Here is a 20,924-nt window from a genome sequence, read left to right as displayed (position 1 = left end):
GCTTTTTTAAGTTTACATTAATTTAAATTAAATAAAATTAAAAATTCACTTCCTCAATGGCCTAGCGCCATTTCCAGTGCTCAGTGGTCATCTTTATCATTGAAAAAAGTTCTATTAATGAGTGTTGGCCTTAGGCTTTAAAACACCTTCATCCGAACCATAAAGGGTCTGTTGAATGAAGTTATACAAAGAACACTGTACTAGGAAAGCAGTCAAAGGTCCGCCACCAACTCATGGTGCAATGTCCAATGGTCTAGACCTCTGTTTTCTTATCTGTGAAATTACGGACTAGGTAGGATCAATGGCTCTCCAAAGGTGACCAGCAGAATTCCCCAAGAAATTAAGAGGAAAGGGGTTGCGAATGGGTGGGGACAGTCTGTTGCCCTACAGAAAACAGAAGTACAGCCAGAGTCGGCAAGATGATCCTTGAAAAGCAGTTTGACTGCCTTAAAAAAAATAATAATAAAGGAAGAAAAGAAACCACTTCTGAGATCTTGACACCTAGCAGACTCACTGTCTCAGCCCATGCACGGGCGAGTCAATTCCTGCTTTAGCACCCATGATCTCCTGGGTTAGGGAAGAGGCCCCAGCTCAGGGAACTGTGAAGCCACAGACAGCTGACAACTCACTTCACCTCCCTGAGTGTGTTTCTCTTATGACAAGAAAAGGACAAATGATGTCTGATCTCCCTGGCCTCTGAGTTAATTCGAGGCTGGAATGAGATAATAGGTAGAGAGTCTCTTTGGAAAAGCATCATGTCCACTGCCTAGGTGAGAAGGGATGATGAAATGCTGGAAGGAGTGGCAACTTCCATTTCTTTAGGTCCTCTTTAAAGTTTTGGCTTTTTGTCTTTGTAGGTTGTAGATAAACAAATGCCAAGGACCTGTTACCGTTACAGGAAGGAGATGTGATTGCACTCTTCTCTGATAGAGATATAAAATCTGTCAGATGCTGCATATGGATTCCTTTCATGTACCTGGCACCCTTTTTGTTTGCTACTGGACTCAAAAGGACCCGGTAAGGCTGACTTGTGGGGACGCTGACCCCTGTGTATAGCTTCTCGGCTGGGGGATGGGGGGTGTGGTGGCAAGAGAAGGGATGGCTGATTCCAACAAGAAAAGCTATGAAAATATGTGAGAGCCCTAGACTCAATAGGGATACAGGCCAGAAGGACCTCTGAAGAGACCATGGGTCTTTCAATTATCCTCAATAGTGGATGGAAATGGATCACTCATGGGAATTCTGGACAAAGCTGTCAGGTACTTGTCACATGAGATGTCATGGGCTTTCCCAGATGGAGAAGTTCCAGGAGGCCATCCTAGTAAAGTCTTCATTCACCATTCAGCCTCTGCTTGATCGGGGTAGGGGCGGGGTGGGGGGGTGGGGGAAGAGAAAGAGCACAAGCAAGGGAGGGGCAGAGAGAGAGGGAGACACAGAATCCGAAGCAGGCTCCAAGCTCTGAGCTGCCAGCACAGAGCCTGATGAGGTGCCTGAACTCACAAACTGTGAGATCATGACCTGAGCCAAAGTTGGACACTTAACCAACTGAGCCACCCAGGAGCCCTGCTTTACATACATTCTTGATTACCTCTTTCTCCACAGCATCCTCCGGAGTTTTGTGTTAAGGCATTCACTGTCCAGATAAGGAAACAAGGGCTTGGGGCACTTTGCTTTAAGGGCACTGACTTTCGTTCATGTGACTGATTAGTACCCAAAATGGAATTGGACCATTCGAAAGCTCTTGCCTATCTACCTTTTGTGTTGAACTCTTCTGTAATTCTCCTATGGAGGTCTTAATTTTAATTCCTGGGCATGGTCAGAATTCAGCTAAATTTCATTCCACATGGCAACCAATTAAATATTTGTGGAGACTAGGATTCTGCACTAGTTAAATGCTATGAATTTGGTGACACATGTTCTTTGCCCTCAAGAAACGCATGCATTACTAGGAGTTTTAGAAAGTGGATATTCCACCCAAGGGTCAACCATCACCAGCTCCTTCGATGTTTCCTTAGAGGAATCACCCCACCCCCAGAGGTTCTTCAGCCTCCTCCACTCTTCCACATAGTCCTTGAATGAATGAACCATGATTTTTAAACCTCTCCTTCATAATGTTTTCCACATTAGAACAAAGTTTTGCTCTACATCCTTCACTCCCTCAGCCTCCAAAGGAGGTGCTAATGATGAATAAAAGGCAAGCGGTGCAGGGAACCGTAGGAGGGCAGCCAGACAATAAATATCTTCTAACAAAGGAGCCAGCTCAACATGAAGTGGCTCTGTGAGATCTCATGAGCTAATCGTTGTTAAAAAGAGTGACTACATCGCTCAGGGAAGGAAGAGTTACATGGTGGTAGAGGCAAGTCCCGCACATCAATGTTTCATCTGAGGGCATGAAGGTGAGGCCTGGAATTTTCTCTGACAGGAAGAGTGGCTGTTATCCAACCACTGCTCACACCGCTGGTTAATTCAATACCCACACTGCGAAGGAGATTCGGCCATGTCTTCGATCCTGTTTTCAACAGGAAAGGAGGTGACACTAGCTTCAGTTCTTTATTAAATTGCATAAACAAGCAAAATTATATAAAACTTGAATCAGTTCATAGAGCGCCAGTGTGACAAGGTCCAACTGGTTGTTTCCCCAGGTCTCCCTAGGAGAAGCACGTGCAACCAGGAATAAGTTTTGCCATTGCTCTCAGGCATCTTACATTGATCTACTAAGTAACTCTTTCCAAAAACATTTTACTGGAAGGGCAGATTTGCAATCCATGGTACCATTGGTAAGGCAGAAAAGGCTCTCTAGAATCACTCGGTAAGAGAAAGCCCTTTTAAAGTTCATTTATTTTGAGAGAGAGAGAGAGAGAGAGAGAGAGAGAGAGAGAGCGCACAAGCAGAGGTGGGGCAGAGAAAGAAGGAGAGAGAGAATTCTGAGCAGGTTCCACACTGTCAGCACAGAGCCTGACGAGGGGCTTGATCTCACAAACCATAACGTCATGACCTGAGCAGAAATCAAGAGTCAGATGACGCTTAACTGACTGAGACACCAGGAACCCCAAGGAAAAGTCCTTTTAGATCACATTTGACTCAATCAACCAAGGAGCAGATCAATAAGGAACAACAAACTATTGCTCTGTGTCATTAACTATGCCATCAAGGAATTACTGCCTTCCTGGCAAGACATCTGTGATGGAAATACCCGCTCTTGCATCTCAAGGATGTCTGCCTACGAGGTCACAGAAATATATCTGGGTCTCGTGGTTCATAGCCTGTTTCTGGTTCTTAATCTAATCATGGCACTGGGTGTCCCAGGCATGGGCCCTCTGCACCTCCAAGGTCTTAGTTCCACTCCTCCATCTTTTCACACCTACACATGTTCAGGTCTCAAGTCCAGCATTCTAACCAAGTCCACCCAGAACTCACAAGGTAGAGGTCGTGGGGGGATTCAGAACTAGCTGATCTGACAAATGTACACACTCAGAAAATAACTAACAGCTCCAGATCGAATCAGCTCCTTAAAATCACTATAAATATAAACATCAGGAGAGGTCAAGATATATTCAGAATGGCATGGCCACTTCATGAAGCAAGGACCTAGATCTGGATAGAAAATGGGTAGAATTCTGCCTGGTAGAAATGGGAGGAAGGCTCCACGGCCTCCTCCTCAGCCCTCCCCTGAAGCCAGGCTTATACCTCATTTCATAGGAAACTCCCTGTCTTGTTCTCCCCACGACTGTTGTGCTGAGAAGCCCAGCTGCATTGCTGAGGCCGTGCCAGGTTTTTCTCCCTGGGGTCTGCCCTGCCTCTGGCATTTTTACCTACTGCTTGTACCTGGACAGAGGAGACAGTAAGGATGCTGCCTCCTGCCTATATCTGTGTATCTCTGGCACTGACTGCACTCTTCCCCCACAAGGACCCTCTATGTACCAGCCCAGATTGAGGACTCTGGGGTCTTAGTAGTTTCTACTGCAGTAGAGTTGTTCAAGCTACCCACCCCCCAAGACACTCACACATGCTGACACCTCGCCTCCCTTCGCTTCCTCACTCTGCAGCTGAGATATTCCAACAGACTTTAGGGCTGAGTCTTTGTAAGGTGCTGCTGAATCCTGCTTTGTCCTGTTCAGAGTGAACTGAGCCAGCCTTTGGTTGACACATAATTTATATCCTTTTCTTATGTCAGTATTTTACTAGTGTGCACATGGGCTCCAACAGATACCTGACCCTCAGTGTTTGGGTAAACATCAAGGTCTTGCTGCTGAGGAACAAAAGCTTAAGTGGCACACATGGATGTGTCCAGGTGACTATTTTTCACACGCAAAAAAGGAAATGACTTTTCTTTTTTTGTTTTTTATTTATTTTATTTTAACTTGTTTTATTTTTTATTTTTTTTAATTTACATCCAAATTAGTTAGCACATAGTGCAACAATGATTTCAGTAGATTCCTTAGTGCCCCGTACCCATTTAGCCCATCCCACCTCCCACCACCCCTCCCATATCCCAAACTCCAAATATGGAATTTGTTCTCCATATTTATTAGTCTCTTCTGTTTTGTCCCCCTCCCTGTTTTTATATTATTTTAGTTTTTTATAGCAGCATTATCTTTGTTTTTTTAAATATGAAATTCATTGTCAAACTGGTTTCCATACAACACCTTGTGCTCATCCCAACAGGCGCCGTCCTCAATACCCATCACCCACCTAATGACTTTTCAAATCAAGAAAAGTGATGCTAGCATAAAGTAAGCAGAGCATAGGTTTTTCGACATGAGGAGGGGATGGAGGTATCACTTTGGGAAAATTCAGACTGAAATACCAATGGTACCCAAATGAGAAGCCAGAAAAAATGTTCCCCAGGTCATAAGGAAAAAAACAAAAGGACATTTTGTTGAACATATTTTGTTGAAGCAAAGTCTTCTAATAATTACAAATCACAAACCTGGCACGGAGATCGAAATGTGAGCATATAAAGATACATTTTTTTTCTGCAAAGTGTAATAAACATGTGATTTTTTTTTCCGGTGTAGCCATCTTAGAAAAGAAAATCATGAGAAAAAGGAGGGATTCAGATTATAGCAGAATAGTGGCAATTCTTTCACTCATAACTGGCCAAAGAATTTTATATCATTTCTCTTTAATAAGCATGGGGAATTGAAATTTTATATTGAAGATAAGTGGAAATGATGTACGCTAGCTAAATGGATACTTTAAATTGTATGCCTTTATTCCATTGTGTGGCTTGGTTCTCCTCAAAACAATCCCTTTGTCATTTTTCTCAATATCCTATACAACAAAAAAATTCAGCATTTTTAAAGAGAGGACGTAGCCTTAATGGGAACTCACCTGGGATTTGCAGCCAGGCTTCCGGTGTGCCAAGGTGACAAAATTATCACAAGTTCTCTTAAAGCTGTCTTAATACGGCTCATTTCTCTTGAGTTGTATCCTGTGTTAAACCAACTCTTGCTTTGCTGAGATGAGATGGATTTCTAGGAATAATCATCACAAGCTTGCAAAAAGCACTTTGTGCTAAAGTAGAAAAATTTCCATTCCTAATCATATGACTTAGAACTGAATACTCATTTGAGACTCAGAAAGCCTGTGTGTTTCAAACCCTACCACTCCCATGACGTCAAGCCTATTAGATCATAATGGCCGTGTCATTTACTTTTGGGGGAACTAGGGGTGTCAGATATAGCAAATAAAAATACAGGACACCCACTGAAATTTGAATTAAAAAAAAACATTTATTCTGAGAAAAAGTACATCCCATGCAATTTGGAGGGACAGATTTAAAATGATTATTTGTTTTTTTATCTTTCACATTTAACTTTCACATAAACTTTCACATTTAATTTCACATTAAAACGATTAATTTGTTTTTTATCTGACTTTCACATTTGACTGGAAGTCCTGTATGTTTGTCTGACAAAGTGGAAACTCATCTATTAAAAAAAAAAAAACAAAAACAAAAAGCTGGACTAGGCAAGTCAATCTCCAAGCCTCAAGTTATTTCTATCTAAATCCCAGAATCATTTCCAAGCATCTTCTTTGCAAACTCATAATGCTGTTGCCTAGTCCTCAGGGAAGCAGCACCACTGGGCAGAAGAGATCACATCTGGGGAAATGTTGACAGTTTGGGACCTTTAACATCAGGGTAACCGAGGTCAGAGAAAACCAAGGAAGGATCTTGGATTTCCCTAGAGAAGACAGAATAGACCTTTGGATATTGACAGGTAACCTATAATGTAAAAGGCCCAAGGATGAAAGGATTATCTACAGTGATAATTGATTGAGGAATTAGGAATAATGTTCTCTTTCATCCTCTGAGTTGACTTCAGTTCTCAGAAAACAACCAATACCCAAGTCTTAGAGTCAGGATCATTTATATTAGGAGCACACACCATGCCTGATTAGTAGACAGCTTTCAAGAATGCAACACTCCTCGATGTTTGTTCACATACACACAAAAAATTGATAAAGATACGTGCATAAAACATGCCCAGAGCATGCACTGAGAACCTGGAGCCGAGCTAAGCAGAGACAGTCACCAAAGAGATGCTGCCATGGTCCTCAAGTCACCGAGAGTGTAATGGTGGTGGTGGCAGCCTGCAAGGCAGCCCAGAAAATGGTTAACATGTCATGAAACGTGCTTTGATGGGGGCGTTGGTTGTGAGAGAGCTGAGCGGAGACGCACCATAAACCAGGATACAACGGTACAATGATGTGGTTGCTCAGGGAGGATCTACCTGATAAACCTGAATGAAGTCTTGAAGTGATATATAGGAATGGATGAGATGTTTAAGGGTAGGAAAAACAATCTAGGCAGTGGGAACAACAGGAGTCAATATCTAAGACGTGAAATGAGAGTCTGTGTTCAGATAATGATAGGACTCTGGGGCTGTAAAAGCACAAATGCTGCTCAAGAAAGAGGAAAGGGTGGGGCAGGAAATGTAGGCAGATGGTAAACCACACATACACTAATGACCAACAGCAATTATAATACTAACATTTGTGCTTTGGCCAGTGCTTGCATTTATACCTGTCCTGCAGCATGCAAAGTTGGAAAGTCATGCAGAAATAGCCATGCAGAAATGTCCCGAATTTTGGGGTCCTGCAGTTAAACTAAATGGGTATATGCTTCCATTATTCATTTTCCATCAGGAAGTGTCAAACCTTAGAACTTAGAAGCAGCCTACGACTCAGATTTAGAATAGGTGCCTGACTGCTGGCTGGGTGGGGGGGGGGGGGGACATCCAAAACAACACCCTGTGTTGCATCTTCAAGGGCTGGTGGGGGGGGGGTGGGGAGGGGCAGGGAATAGAGAGAAAGGAAAAAATACTCACTACGCTCCTATAACGTGAGCCCTTGATCTAGAATGATACTGTTTACAGTCTTATGACATAGGGACAATTATTCCTACTTGACAAATGAAACAAAATCAGACAAAACTTAAGTTCTGATGTCAGATGAAATGACATAACCTAAACTTGACCCTGGCTATAAGAAATACGCCCAAGTACATGTGCCAAGCCTTCTTTAAATCCCCAGCAAAAACAGCCAAGGCAAAGTGGCTCATGATATAACCAAGGTGGTGCCTCTGCAAAGAAGGAAATTAATTTCATTCTGATTTCCCCTGATCTGCACTGTATGTACCAAATCACAGCCATCTTTACAAAATTAAGGGCATTAGTTATCTCCCCATTCAGTCGGAGTGGCATTACACTTGCACGAAGACGTTCCTAGCTAAGCTGAGGCATATCAAGTTTTTACAGAATCATTCATCAAGAGGTGAGACCTAACCCTGATTAGCGTTTCAATAAGCAGCCTAGGACTAAATAGAGAAGAAGTGCACCATCACAGAGGCAATTAGGCACCTTCCAGACAGCCACATTTTTCCTTAGACCAATCGAGTTTGAGCAAATGAGAATTTTTTTTTCCTTTCTCTCTTTTTTTCCCCCCTGATGTGAAGTGAACTGCCTTAAATAACTGAAGAGGTGACAGCAAGCTTGTTAAAGAAAACGTTTGCCCATTAAGTGAGGCTTAATTAAACAGAACAAAGGCTAATCATTCTTCCATCTAAGAAGTGGTACATCCCACTACCATAAAACTACCAAGTGTTTGCAGCACTTGGTCTGGGAGGCCTATGATGACACCCACCAGTAAACTAGGGGGAAATGTCCAACAAAACACTTACAGACTTCAATAAATCACATGTCACTGCGCAAAGCAGTGAATGAATTGGAGATGTGCGCATGCAAATAAAGTTAAACAAATATTAATTTTTGTCTCCAATTATGCTGTCTTTAGGATTTCTCAGAGTGACGAAGCTACATTCACTTGTCCCCTTCGATGAGCCATTTGGAATTGCTGATAAGAGGTTTAGCAGCAGTACCGAGAGGGTCTAGTGATAGAAATTCTCCAGGACAGCATCATCAGTGCTCCATGACAAGGGGGATCATGTAAGTTCCGTTCATCACCTTATCTCCAGCAGGTGGCATGATATTGAGCACAGCGGAAGCAGAGCTTGGATGGAATTGTGGTCAAATGATGCCTCCCAAAAAGATGTCGAAGTCCGACCCCAGCAGCTGTGAAGGTGACCTTATTTAGAAAGACCTTTTTTTGCAAATGATGAAGTTAAAATGAAGTCATTCAGGTGGACTCTAATCGAGTATCATTGGTGTTCTTATAAACAGGGGAAATTTGAACACGGGGTGGGGGATACCATTTATAAGCCAAGGAATGCCTGAGGATACCAGAAGCTAGGAGGAATCTATGACAGAGAGTCTCTCTCACAGCCCTCAGAAGAAGTCAACTCTGCCCAACACCTTGATGTTGGACTTCTGGCCTCCAGAACTGTGATCCGATAAATTTCTGTTGTTTAAGCCATGCCGCTTGTGATATTTTGTTACTATGGCAGCCCCAGGACACTAACACAGGTGGGGAAGGGCAGAGTGCAGTCATCGGACTGGATGATTTCTCAGTTCGTCTTTGCCACCCTTCTTCCAGGGCATTTGTCCCATGCAGTGTCCCCACTGCCACCTTCAAGAGCACTGGATTTAAAGCTGACCTCCACTCTTCCTCGTCTCATGGCCTCATATGAAAAATGGGGGTACTGGTATAGCACATCTCTCCTTGCCTTGTTGTGAAGATTAAATAAGATAATTCTTGGGGCGCTGAATGGCTCAGTTGGTTAAGCATCTGTCCCTTGATTTGAGCTCAGGTCATAATGTCGCAGTTAACGAGTTTGAGCCCTGCATAGGGCTCCACACAGAGCCTGCTTGGGATTCTCCCTCTTTCTCTGCCCCTCCCCCACTTGTGCTCTCTAGAAATAAGTAGGTAAATAAGTAATTCTTGTGATGTGCTGAACACTGTGTGTGGCATATAGTAAGTGCTCAATAAATACTACCTATTACTATTACCGGCATGAACAGCTTGGCCCCCAGAACTTAATAGTGTTAAGGTCAATTTTACATTTGTTTGGTTGTCAGTGAAACAATGTGGACCTGACTGTAACTGGACTGTCCAAATAGAGTTGGCTGGTAACATCAGGTCCTTGGACTCCAGGTAGGCCCCTCACCACTGGACAGACATGACCAGGAGTTTAGGCCGCTTACACTGCCTTTAACAGATTGCCTTCCACTCCATCCACCGCCCCCCCCCCCACCCCACCACCCACAATACAGATTTATCAACAGAAGGCATTGGAATCTGCCAAGACCTGGCCATGCCGGAACTGACATTGGGAGCCTGAAGGTGAGCAGGACCAGTTAGCTGCTGGGAGGTGGGATGCTGAGCTGAGGTGGCAGTGACCTCAGTGAGGCTGCTGGGAGCCCAACCGCTGGCAAGGGCTAGAACCCTGATTAGCATTTCAATTAGGGACTTAAGGAAAAGAGAGAACATCTGTCAATCAGAGGGGCAAGGGGGCTGCAATGAGGAGGCTCCAGGTCCCCTGTGCTAGTTGACACATCCAGGGCTTTGTGATCATCACCTTACTTACCCTTCACCACAACTCAGTGAGGTGGGTATTACTGCCTCTATTTTACAAGAGAGGGAAGTGAAGTGAGGTTCAGAAGACCTTTGGTAACTCAGAGCAAAGTCACCAAGTACATCCCTTGCTGGTATGCACTGGGTGGAACCAGGGCTGTCTCCACTAACCATTATGCCCCACTGCCTGCTGGCATCTGCTGCATTGTCCCTGCTAGAAAGTCGCGCTCAGTGGGTGGTTACTAATATTTAAATCAGATTGAAGACTGTATTGTCAAACCCATCTGCTGATGGTTTATAGCTATATACTTAAAAAGGCATAAATGCTTTTTGAATGTCAGTAGTATGCATCCTTAATTTTCTGCATTGTTTATGAATTGCCCGGAATAGAGCAATCACAATAATAATTCATACTTTATCACACTTTGTAATTTACAAAGGGCTTTCACCAACATTAGCTCATTTTACACATCAGCTGACAAAGGTAAGGGTTATTATTACCCTCATTTTATTGATGGGGAATAAAAGAGTAAGTCATATGCTCTAATGTTCTGAGATGTTAGTGAGCATTCAGGCTGCAATCATGAGAGTAGGGCTTAGGCTGAAAATCCTACCCCAAGAATGGAAAAAATCTTCCCTGAGGGGGAGCATAGTTTCCATTTGGGAGTGGACAGCTCCAAAATCAACCTCAATTCAGTCTGCAGTGGAAGCTTCGCCTCCAGAAGGACACAGCTGATTAATAGCAGCCTGTGATGCGGGTGGCTCACAACTCCTGGGTGCTTATTCCATGCTCAGCACTGTGCCGAACACTTTGCATGCTTTATTTAGTTAATCAGCACACGGCCCTATGGGGTTAGAGATGAAGAAACTGAAGGTCAGAAAGGTAACTCACTCAAGGTCAAACTAGTGACACCCCCTGACCATCAGATCTTAGAGGTTTAACTTTTAGCAATTTGACTTTAAGGTGGACAGCCTGATGGGTACAGCCTTTCTCAGAGAGAAGAAAAATTCTATGGTGTTTTGTTTTGTTTTGTTTGTCCAGTCCTGGAGCCTCTTGACTTCCACTGTGGCTTGCAGCAGGTTAGAAATGTGATATGTACTTGAATCAAGGCTTGGCTTCCCTTCTGCTCAGGACTCTTGGTGGCACTGCATCTAATACTACACCTGCTGGGATGGGGTCTCTGTTCCCCCTCCGTAGGAACTGTTGCTTGCCATTAAAGAGATTGATTCTGTGCAAACATTTGAAACCATCCATCCAAAAGTCCTTACGGAGAAGCTTCTGAGTTACAAAAGAACTACAGAGCCAACTCATTAGAGCCACAAACCCCTGTTCGGTGGCAATCTTCTCACACCCATCTTGTCTCTGCATAAATCTGATGAGCTTCAATATTCTTCCCAGACATACTCTTGCCATTTCTAAAATGATTCAAAACAGACCCCCAGAACAGCTCCAGAAGCATCAGAGAAGGCAGCACCACAGGCAGGGTCTGGCGCCCAGAGGGAGGTTAACTCTGAAAGCAAGAGGGATCATGGGAATACTAAAGTCTCACTCTGTTTGCCAACATCCATCACTCAACTCTCTGCCTGAAATAACTAGGAAAAGATTGAATTTGAGATGGGAAGACAGGCCTGAAAAGAAGATGACTGGGCAGACAGAGATGCTTTTTGTCAACATTACAGGTGAAAGAGAAAATGCTGAAACACAATATTCTGTGGCCTTAGCTTTCTGTCCATTAGGGTGAGTGGGGGGGGGGTGCTCACGGGGGCAACCGAATGGCCTGCAACGTGCACCGTCACAGGAAGAGCAGACCCTATCACTCTGGCGGCTGCAGGGCCCTGCTGTTTCAGCCAAGAAGCTCCGTTTTAGATTTGAAGTATTAATTCAATTTCCCTCTTCTCGTGCCACTTACCAGCTGTGAGGAATCAGGCAAATTATTCAGTCTTTCTCAGCCTCTGTTTTCTCATTTGAAAAAATGGAGATAAAATGCTCGGTGCACAAGGCAAAGTGGTAGAATTAAATGATAGGAAGCCATGTCTGACACACAGTAGGCTTCTTCCTCTTTCCACGTTTCCCCTCTTCAGTCCTTGATCCATGAACAATGGCGCTTTTACAGAGAAGAATTCAGCCCCCACCTTCATCTTGGAAGCCAGAGCTCAAATCTTCACTTGCCACTCATTACAGAAAGTGCCCAGTCCCAGCCTCCCAGATACGTCATCGCATACTCCAGCCTGAGCCAGAAGCACCAACAGTTAGGAACCCTCGTACAGAGGCTCCTGGATGGCTGGAGAGGGCCATCGTTTCCATGCTGCTGTTTTGCAATGGGCAGTTTTCTCTGAGAAGCCAGTAAATATACCTTAACACCAACTTGCACATTTTTTGGATTCACCTGTGATCAATTATTGTAGCTCATAGATTTTCTTTCCCTTCCTTCCTTCCTTCCTTCCTTCCTTCCTTCCTTCCTTCCTTCTTCTCTCTCTCTCTCTCTCTCTCTCTCTCTCTCTCTTTTCTTTCTTTCTTTCTTTCTTTCTTTCTTTCTTTCTTTCTTCCTCTTCCTCTCTCTCTCTCTCTCTCTCTCTCTCTCTTTCTCTTTCTTTCTTTCTTTCCTTTTGTAGTTCATAGATTCTCAATGGAAGTAAGAACCCCAGAGTCAAGCCCTTCACCCTGACCTCAGTTTTTCAAATAAGAAAGCTCAGGCTTAGAAAGGAGGCTCACCTTGGGGAGCTAGCCCTGCTGGAGGGCGTGTAATGCAGATAAAATTATCTGCAAAGACCAGCTTCCAGGCTAAGATAAGAGGAAGCCTCCAGCCACTGCCAAAGAGGGACCTGCTCCTGCCAGAGAGCAGAGCTGTGGCACTTAGAGGTGTGGTAATGCCCGGTTATCTCCCAGAGGTACTCGAGCATAGGTCAGTCTCAGTACTTCTAAGGAGAAGAAACATTTGTTGAGTTAGGGAACTGGGCTAGGTATTTTAGATGCATTATCTCATTTGACTTTTGCAATAGTCCTATGAGCAAGAATACTATCCCCTCCCCATAGATGCCCACATATTAATTCTCAACATGCCCGGGTCAACTTGTCTGGCAAAGAGGAGTCTGCAGATGTGGTCAAATTAAGGGCCTTGAGGGGTTTGAGGTGGGCAGATGAGCCTGGGCTCCAGATAATCACAAGATCCTTATAAGAGGGAGGCAGGAGGGACAGAGAAAGAAGCAGCCGTGAGGGAAGCAGAGGATGGCGTGTGAGCTTTGAAGATGGAGGAAGAAGCCATTAGCCAAGGGATGCAGGAGGCCTGAGACTCTGAAACAGACAAGAAATAAGATTCTCCCCTAGGACCTCCGGAAGGAAACTAGCCCTGACAACAACCTGGTTTCAGCCCATAGGACTCATTTTGAATTTCTGATCTCCAAAACTCTCAAATAATGAAATTGTATTGTTTTCAGCCACCGAGTTTATGGTAGTTTGTTACAATACCAATAACAAACTAATATACCCATTTAACAGATGAGCAAACTGAAGCTTCTTGGGGTCAAATCACCTGGCTTCAGTCACACGGAACCAGCTCACAGGAAGCAGAAATGATGCACGCAGGGTGAGTCCTTGGCCCATGCTCCTAGCTGGGCGACATGGCACTGGGGATGGAGGCGGATGAGTGCAATTTCACAACTTAAAAAAATGCAAGACCTTCCTCAAGCCATGAGACAGTCAAGATAGTCACTATCCCCAGTTCCATGAAAACAACAATAAAAACATTAGCAAGAGAGAGTAGCTGTTCCGCTCAGGGCACAGTTAGAGGCAGAACTGAAATTCCAACCCAGTTTCCATGACACCACTCCTGCCCCATATACTGTGCTGCCTCTGTAGCCTGTGGGGCATTTTTGCAGGTTGGTGCCCTTTTGCAGAGACAAGCACCTGCCCATGGTAACCAGCGTGCAGGGCCACCAAACCCAGGGAGACTGACTGCCACCTTGACAAGCAGATACTCAGGCCAGTTCAACAGGAAGCCAGCTCTCCACCGTAAGACTGCGCACACACACTGGGAAAAAAGTACCTGGCTGTCGCCTGGATTCCATCGATGGCTGAGAACTTCTGCCTATACAGCCCCACATTTGGAAACACCTCTATATCTGGAATGGTGTAGACTCGTGCATTGCCATCACCACCAGCCTGAGTCCTGTTTAGGGAGCCTTTCTAGGCGACATGCATGGGTGCAAGTGCATTAGAGGTAATACCACCTTCAGCTGTCACAAAATCCCTATACAGTAGACACTGATTATCGGGTGATTATTATAATCACCCCACAGTTGACATATGGGCCAAAAGAGACACAGAGCAGTCTCCTTCCCAACAAGCAGCAGGCTGAAACAAGACCACAATCCAGCCATTCCTACTTCTGAGTCAACCTTCAATGAGGGTTAAAAAGGCAAATACTCTGAAATAGGCAAGGATATATTTCAGGAAGTATTAACCTTTAATTAGTATGATTGTTATTATTATTACTATTATTATTTTATTGTTCCTTTCACCTCTTAAGAGCTAAAAAGAAAAGTCAATGAAATGGGAAAGGAGAATGTTGGCTGCTTAAGCCTTCCATTTGGTAAACCCCAGTTCCTCCTTACCCAAGAGGATCTAATTTTATTTACGCTTCCTGAATGCAGCCAACCAGCAGGGACAGCCGGGATTTGGGCTCTGGTGGGAGACGGCAAACAGAGCTTTTGTTTTGATCTCACTGCTTAGGTTAATGCATCCTGATTCCTACACAGGCTGTTTCCCAGGATGCTGTGATTCCCCTGTCTGCTGGGGAAGCAAATATCCCCGTGAAAATGAATTAAATGCAGCAGTATTTACAAATGTTGAGTCAGATTTCCATCCTGTCCAACAGGATGGGAATTTGACCCAGTATTTACACTCGAAAGCTGAGAATGACATCAGAAGCTCTCTTATGAACTGCAGGGGAGATAATGACTTAAGTGGCTTTAATCTAGACGCGTGCTTTACAATAGAAAAGTGCATCTGCTCCTTCTACAGAGGAGAAAAGAAACAGCATTTACTTCTATACTAAACGGACAGGATACCTAATTCCAAGCCTTGTTTCTAAATGTCCGTGGATCCCACATCTCTATGGTTTCACTCAGACATTCCACTTGCATTGGAGAAAAAGGATGCACACACAAGTCCAGGGAGAGACAGAGACCTAAGTGGAGGCGGGAACACCTCGAATGTCTGGAAGAGGCTGCAGAGCTCTTTATGCAGCCTGGGAAAACCGACTCGATCTCCGTTCTCTCCATCCCCCTTTTCTCCTGAGACCTACCCCACCTCCACCTCCAGTAGGCACACTCATACCTGCTCATCTCTCACAGGGATGCTGTAAGAACTGATGAGAGAGAGAGAGAGAGAGAGACAGAGAGAGAGAGAGAGAAAATGGTGAGGATGATTTGCTGAGGTGAATCATGATCTTTGCTGTCTTTCATGTTATTACTGCATTCCAGGATCTGTTTTTCTGGGTACCAGCAAAGTGGGGTGGGAAGCATCCGAGCTCTGGAGCCAGAAAGGCTGGAGGCGAAGTCCCAGTCCCATTACTTGCCAGGTCTGTGGCTTCATGGGCAAGACATGAACTGATCTTATTCTTCATGTCCTCGTCTGTAAAATGGGTATATGCCTCCTTTCTGTCGATGTAAGTCTGCCCCATCCCTTTTTTTCTATTTGAACTAAACTCAATTCTCTGAGCATGTAACAAATTTATTATAATTTAGCTATGTAGAATTTGTAGAAACTTTAGAAAAATAACAGTTTTCTTGAAACAAAATTCAGATATCATCAAGTCTATCCTTTGGAAGTGCACAATTCAGTGTTTTTTTTGTTTGTTCGTTTTGTTTGTTTATTTAGTGTATCTGCAAAGTTGTGCATCAATCTACCACTGTCTTGTTCTAGAACATTCTCATCACCACCCAAAAGCAAACTCTTAGCCATTAGCAGCTACTATATTTAGTTCATAGTTTGCTAATGAACATCTTGCTATTCTTCAAGGTCTAAGAAATCTCTGAGGTCCACACTGAATTACTCCTGGACTTATATTCAGCACCAAAGTGTCAGGCGTTTGATGTGTATCCCTCTGGGGCTCCCAGATTGACAGCTGAAATCTCCCCAGCCTTTCCAAATAGATGGTTATATTGTTGGAGGTCAAAGGCCATGTTTCCTGCATTTTCTTTCCCCCAGCACCTCAGCTCAGGGCTGAGCACACAAGTAGGGTCTCAGTAAACTCATGGCTTCTGACGGATTGGCTAATCGCCACTTCTACCGAAGACCAGCACGTTTGTCTTGCTTCTGAGTGCCGATGCCTCCGCAAGCTGTCATGTTCCATGATTATTCTCCCCAAAGCATGTGCTGTTAATTTTTCATCTTAATGAACTGTCCAGTCGAGTTTAGCAACGGGAATAGTGATAGAAGCACACTAAAAATGGCTTATGCCTTGCTATTGTCAGAAAGCCTCTCCCTACAACTCCGGCACATAATTGAAATAAAATATCACAATGGCTACAAACACCATTTGTCAAGAATGAAGTGGAGTAAGTGCTATTTCAAAAATTTGTACTAACCAGCTTTATAAACATGGATTATTGGAATGTTTCTCTGATTGATACCTGCTCAAGCATTTAAGTGCATGGCTATTATTCTCCGCGTTTGCTTCAGTGAAACCACTTCGGGTACCAAACTGCATGTCAGCCTTAATTTTCCAGAGTATTACAGATGCACGTTCTTTCCTGATGGGAGATGGGTCAGGCAAGCCGGAGCAGGCCCGAAAGGCCTGTGTTAATGTGGAGATGCACAGGCAGAGAAGCCATTATGCAGCTGTTGGCATCCCAAGAGTGGAGAGCTCCAGGAACTGATGCCACTCAAATCTGACTGATGGCCCAGGAGGAACTGAGAGAGGGAGAGGGACAGAGAGAGAGGATGAGAATGAGGGGTAGAGAGAGAGGTCTGAAAATTCTACTCCACTCAGCATCATGGAGGAGCCCATGCTCTGGCATATTCCTGTTGACCCATCGGGGAAACATTCGAAATGTAGGTACTGGCTCAGTCTTTCGCTCAAGAAATGTTTACTGAGCCGCTACTAATGGGAACAGCATTGCTTTTGATGTTGAAGATATAAGGTGGGCAAGGCAGACCTTGTCTCTGAGCCTCAGGAACTTAGAATACCACTGAGGAAACGGACAATGAAACACGGAAGCCATGAAAGAATACAGACGTGGGCTTCACAGATTGAGATAGCTGTTGCGAAGGATTAGACACAACGATGAAATGTGGAATACCTGGGTACCTGGGCGCAGGGGGGCGGGGAGTGGCAGGTGAGGCTGTGATGTCAGGAATGGCCTCAGGTGTGGCATTTAAGCTGAACCCTGAATGATGACAAGCCCCCAGGCATGTGAGGTGACCCAGATGGAGGGAGCACAGAATGCCAAGCCCCTGAGGCTAGAAAGGGCTGGGTCTGTTCAAGGAAGAGCAATGTCCAGTATGGCTGAGGGAGCCAGGCAAGGGCAGAGGTGTGGGGAGTGATCATGTCTAGATGGCACTGTCAGCACAGGGTCTGTGTTTTATTCTGATTAAGACGGATTTCATGACGTATTTTTCAGGAAGGACTACGGGCAATGGCAGTCACTCTCCAATCCCTGCCCCTACTTGGCTGCTGATTAAACCTCTACCTGTATCCCCTCCACCTCATCTTCTCAGTTAAACTTCTGACCCTGACCTTGCTTCCTGCAGGCCTGGTCATCTGCACCTCTGTCTTCCCTCTCACTCTGGGCAGTCACTGCACCCCCCGTTCTCCTGCTCCAGCTCTTGCCCCTCCTAACCTAGACTTCACTCTGGCCTCACTCTGGGCAAAGAAGGGAGCAAAGGAGTCTTCTCATGGAACAGGGGAAAGCTGTTCATACACGCTTGGAAGCAGCATTTATTTTGCAAAGCAATCAGCAGGACTCAATGGGAAACCTCTCTTGCCCCCCCCCCCCCCGGCCCCCACCTAAGTGCAGGGGCAGCCAGCTTCTGGGAGAAGCACGGATTAAACAGGATTAAAATCTGTCTTCAGAGTAGAAGTGATTTAAGCTCCATGTGACCAGAGGTTGTGTCTTGTCTTGCTCCTCACAGTATCTTGGTACTTAGCACAGTGCAAAGCATCCAATGAATACACATTCAATGAAAACAATGAAGGTACAAATGAATCTGGTGTATTCATGCAGACACAAGGAGGCTTGTTGCACAATAGAGTTTTGTGGCAGGTTGGGTTCTCTGGGAAGACAACTCTGAGATGGAGTTTCCCATGCGGATGTTTATTACGGGGTGCCCTTGAGAATGATGCATGTGTGAGGGAAAGGAAGCAGGAACAGACAAAGAAGAGAAAGTGAGATATGCTGGAGGCCGACAACAGGCTCAGGTAACCCTGTGCAGTGCTCTGGGCGAGGATGGCCCTTCCAAATGATCTCAGGTACAGCCGAGAGGGCCAAAGCCCTGTTGATCCAGACATCAGATATTGGCTTCCCCCAGGAGGAGCCATGACCTTGGCTGGAGCTGCAACTGAGGCAAGTCCTGAAGGGGTGGAGAGCTGCAGGTTCTCTCCCAAAAGCACGCCCGCTGGCTGGGGACACCAGTCCTCTGGTGAAGGCAAAACAGGGGAGCATATGGCAGTGTGGAGTTTAGAAGCAGTTCTGCCTACGCTGAGATCTACTGTTTCTTACAGATCTTGGTATGGAAAATGAAGGGTTGGCAATTTGGAGCGGTAGATCTGTGGTGCCATAGAGCACTGGCAGGAGTCTTAGAAGAAAAAAGGGACTTAGAATCTTGACACCATGGGGGTTGCCTGGGTGGCTCAGTCCATTGGGTGTCTGACTCTTGATCTGGCTCAGGTCATGATCTCACAGTCCATGGGTTCGAGCCCCACATTGAGCTCTGTAGTCATAGTGCAGAGCCTGTTTGGGCTTCTCTTTCTCTCTTTCTTTCTTTCTTTCTCTCTCTCTCTCTCTCTCTCTGTGCCCCTCCCCTGCTCTCTCTCTCTCTCTCTCTCTCTCTCTCTCTGTCTTTAAATCAATCAATCATGGCTCCATATACTATGTGTGACTCTGAACGGGAGACAACTGTTTTCTAGACTGCTTAACCTCTCTCAGGTTGATTCAGTTTATTCAGCTTATTCTTCCAGAGATTGAGATGGAAAATATCCAAGTGCAGGGATCAAAGCAGGTGACACAGAAGGAAGGGCTGTACAGGTAGTGGGAAAGGAGGAGGTTGTCCCTTCTGAAAATGGACTTGGAGCAGTAAGCACTGCCTTATCTGGGAGTGCCAGCCAAAACCCTCAGCAGTGGATCAGACAATGTCTCATTCCTATGAAGGCCCATTCACCAAGTGTGCACATATACCCCCTGTGCTGTGACAGAAGACACAGCATGAAGCGGCCAACTTCCATCCTCAAAGATCCTGCAGACGTGTAGACAAATAAATGGCAATAAGGTCACAAAGGAATGCCATGGACATCTCCATCAGGCACAGTGCCGGGGGCCCATAATACTTTAGGGGCTCAGAGGAATGTTTTTTTTTTGTCTTTTTGGTTTTTTTGAATTGAGATATAATAGACGTATACCATTATATAGTTTCAGGTGTACAATATGATGATTTGATATTTGTATATATTGCAAAATGATCACCACAATAGATCTGGTTAACATCTGTCACTACACATAGCTATAGTTCTTTTTTTTTTTTTTCTTGTGATGAAAACTTTTAGGATCTACTTTCTTAGCAACTTTCAAATATCCAATACAGTATTACCAATATACAATCCAATATCCAATTTCAAATATCCAATACATGTATACCATGCCATACATTATATCCCCAGGACTTATTTATTTTCTAATCGGAACTTTGTACCTTTTGATCACCCTCACCTATTTTGCCCACTCCCCACCCCCAGCCTCTGGCAACCACGAACCTGTTCTCTGTACCTATGAATTCAGTTTTATTTATTTACTTTTTTTTTAGATTCTACATATAAGTGAGATCATACAGTATTTGTCTTTCTCTATCTGACATATTTCTCTTAGCATACTGCCCTCAAGGTCCATCCATGTTGCTGTAAATGGCAACATTTCCTTCTCTTTTATTGTTGAATAATATTCCAGTCTGTGTCTGTGTGTGTGTGTGTGTGTGTGTGTGTGTCTTTATCCATTCATCTGTCTATGGACACTTGGGTTGCTTCTATGTCTTGGCTACTGGGAATAACTCTCCAACGAATATGGGGGTGTATATATCTTTTCGACTTAGTTTTTTTTGGCCCCTGTGGGTAAATACGCAGAGGTGGAATTACTGGATCATATGGCAGTTCTATTTTTAGTTAGTTTTTTTTTTGTTTTTTTGTTTGTTTTTTTTGAGGATCTTCCATACTGTTTTCCATAGTGGCTGCACCAGTTTGTATTCCTACCAACAGTGCACAGGGTTCCTTTTTCTCCACATCCTCACACAGCTTCTTTGAATGTCAGAAGAAAAATTGGCCTTCTAGGGTAGAAGATTATATTCATCTTTATACGAAAGCAATCATAAAATATATTATTTTTATGGCAAAAGGAGCTCTTGAAGGTGAACTTCAACTGCCTAAGGCCCATGGAAGGCATGTTGAGACCCCCCAAGAAACCAAAGGACTAGGGGGAAAGAAGTGGCAAGCTCTATCTCACGGGGTCAGGGCACTCCATCTGGAGGAGATTCCTCTCTGCATATCCAGAGAAATGGGGACAGAGAAGGAAAACTCGTGCAAGGGAATCTGAAGGGAAGCATCACAGTGAGTTCCAAGACTACTGGCAGTAAGATGCGGATGCAGAGTAAATGCGGGATGACATGGGAGCTTCAGAAGATGAGAGGGAGTGGAGGTTGGATCTTGTCAGTCTTACAAGCGGAGCACCCTGTAGTTGTTTAAGAG

At 44.6% G+C, this 20,924-nt stretch overlaps 1 protein-coding gene across 3 annotated transcripts in view; it reads right to left on the bottom strand.

Moving 5' to 3' along the window:
- The window catches only part of CDH11 (cadherin 11), a 152,079-nt gene that overhangs the window by 60,235 nt on the left and 70,920 nt on the right, over positions 1-20,924 (bottom strand). Inside the window, exon 1 of one of the 3 annotated variants that reach the window (XM_047835822.1) lies at positions 5,335-5,483. The exons of the other annotated variants lie outside the window; for them this stretch is intronic. The gene's annotated coding sequence lies outside the window, so the exon portion shown is untranslated. Of the gene's footprint in view, positions 1-5,334; positions 5,484-20,924 lie in introns of those variants that run through there. 3 annotated transcript variants of the gene reach the window in all.

The sequence above is a fragment of the Prionailurus viverrinus genome, chromosome E2 (genome assembly GCF_022837055.1).
Source record: "Prionailurus viverrinus isolate Anna chromosome E2, UM_Priviv_1.0, whole genome shotgun sequence".
In the NCBI taxonomy this organism is placed as follows: Eukaryota; Metazoa; Chordata; class Mammalia; order Carnivora; family Felidae; genus Prionailurus; species Prionailurus viverrinus.
The sequence above is the reverse complement of the archived record's forward strand: the minus strand, read 5'-3'. Positions and strand labels throughout refer to the sequence as shown.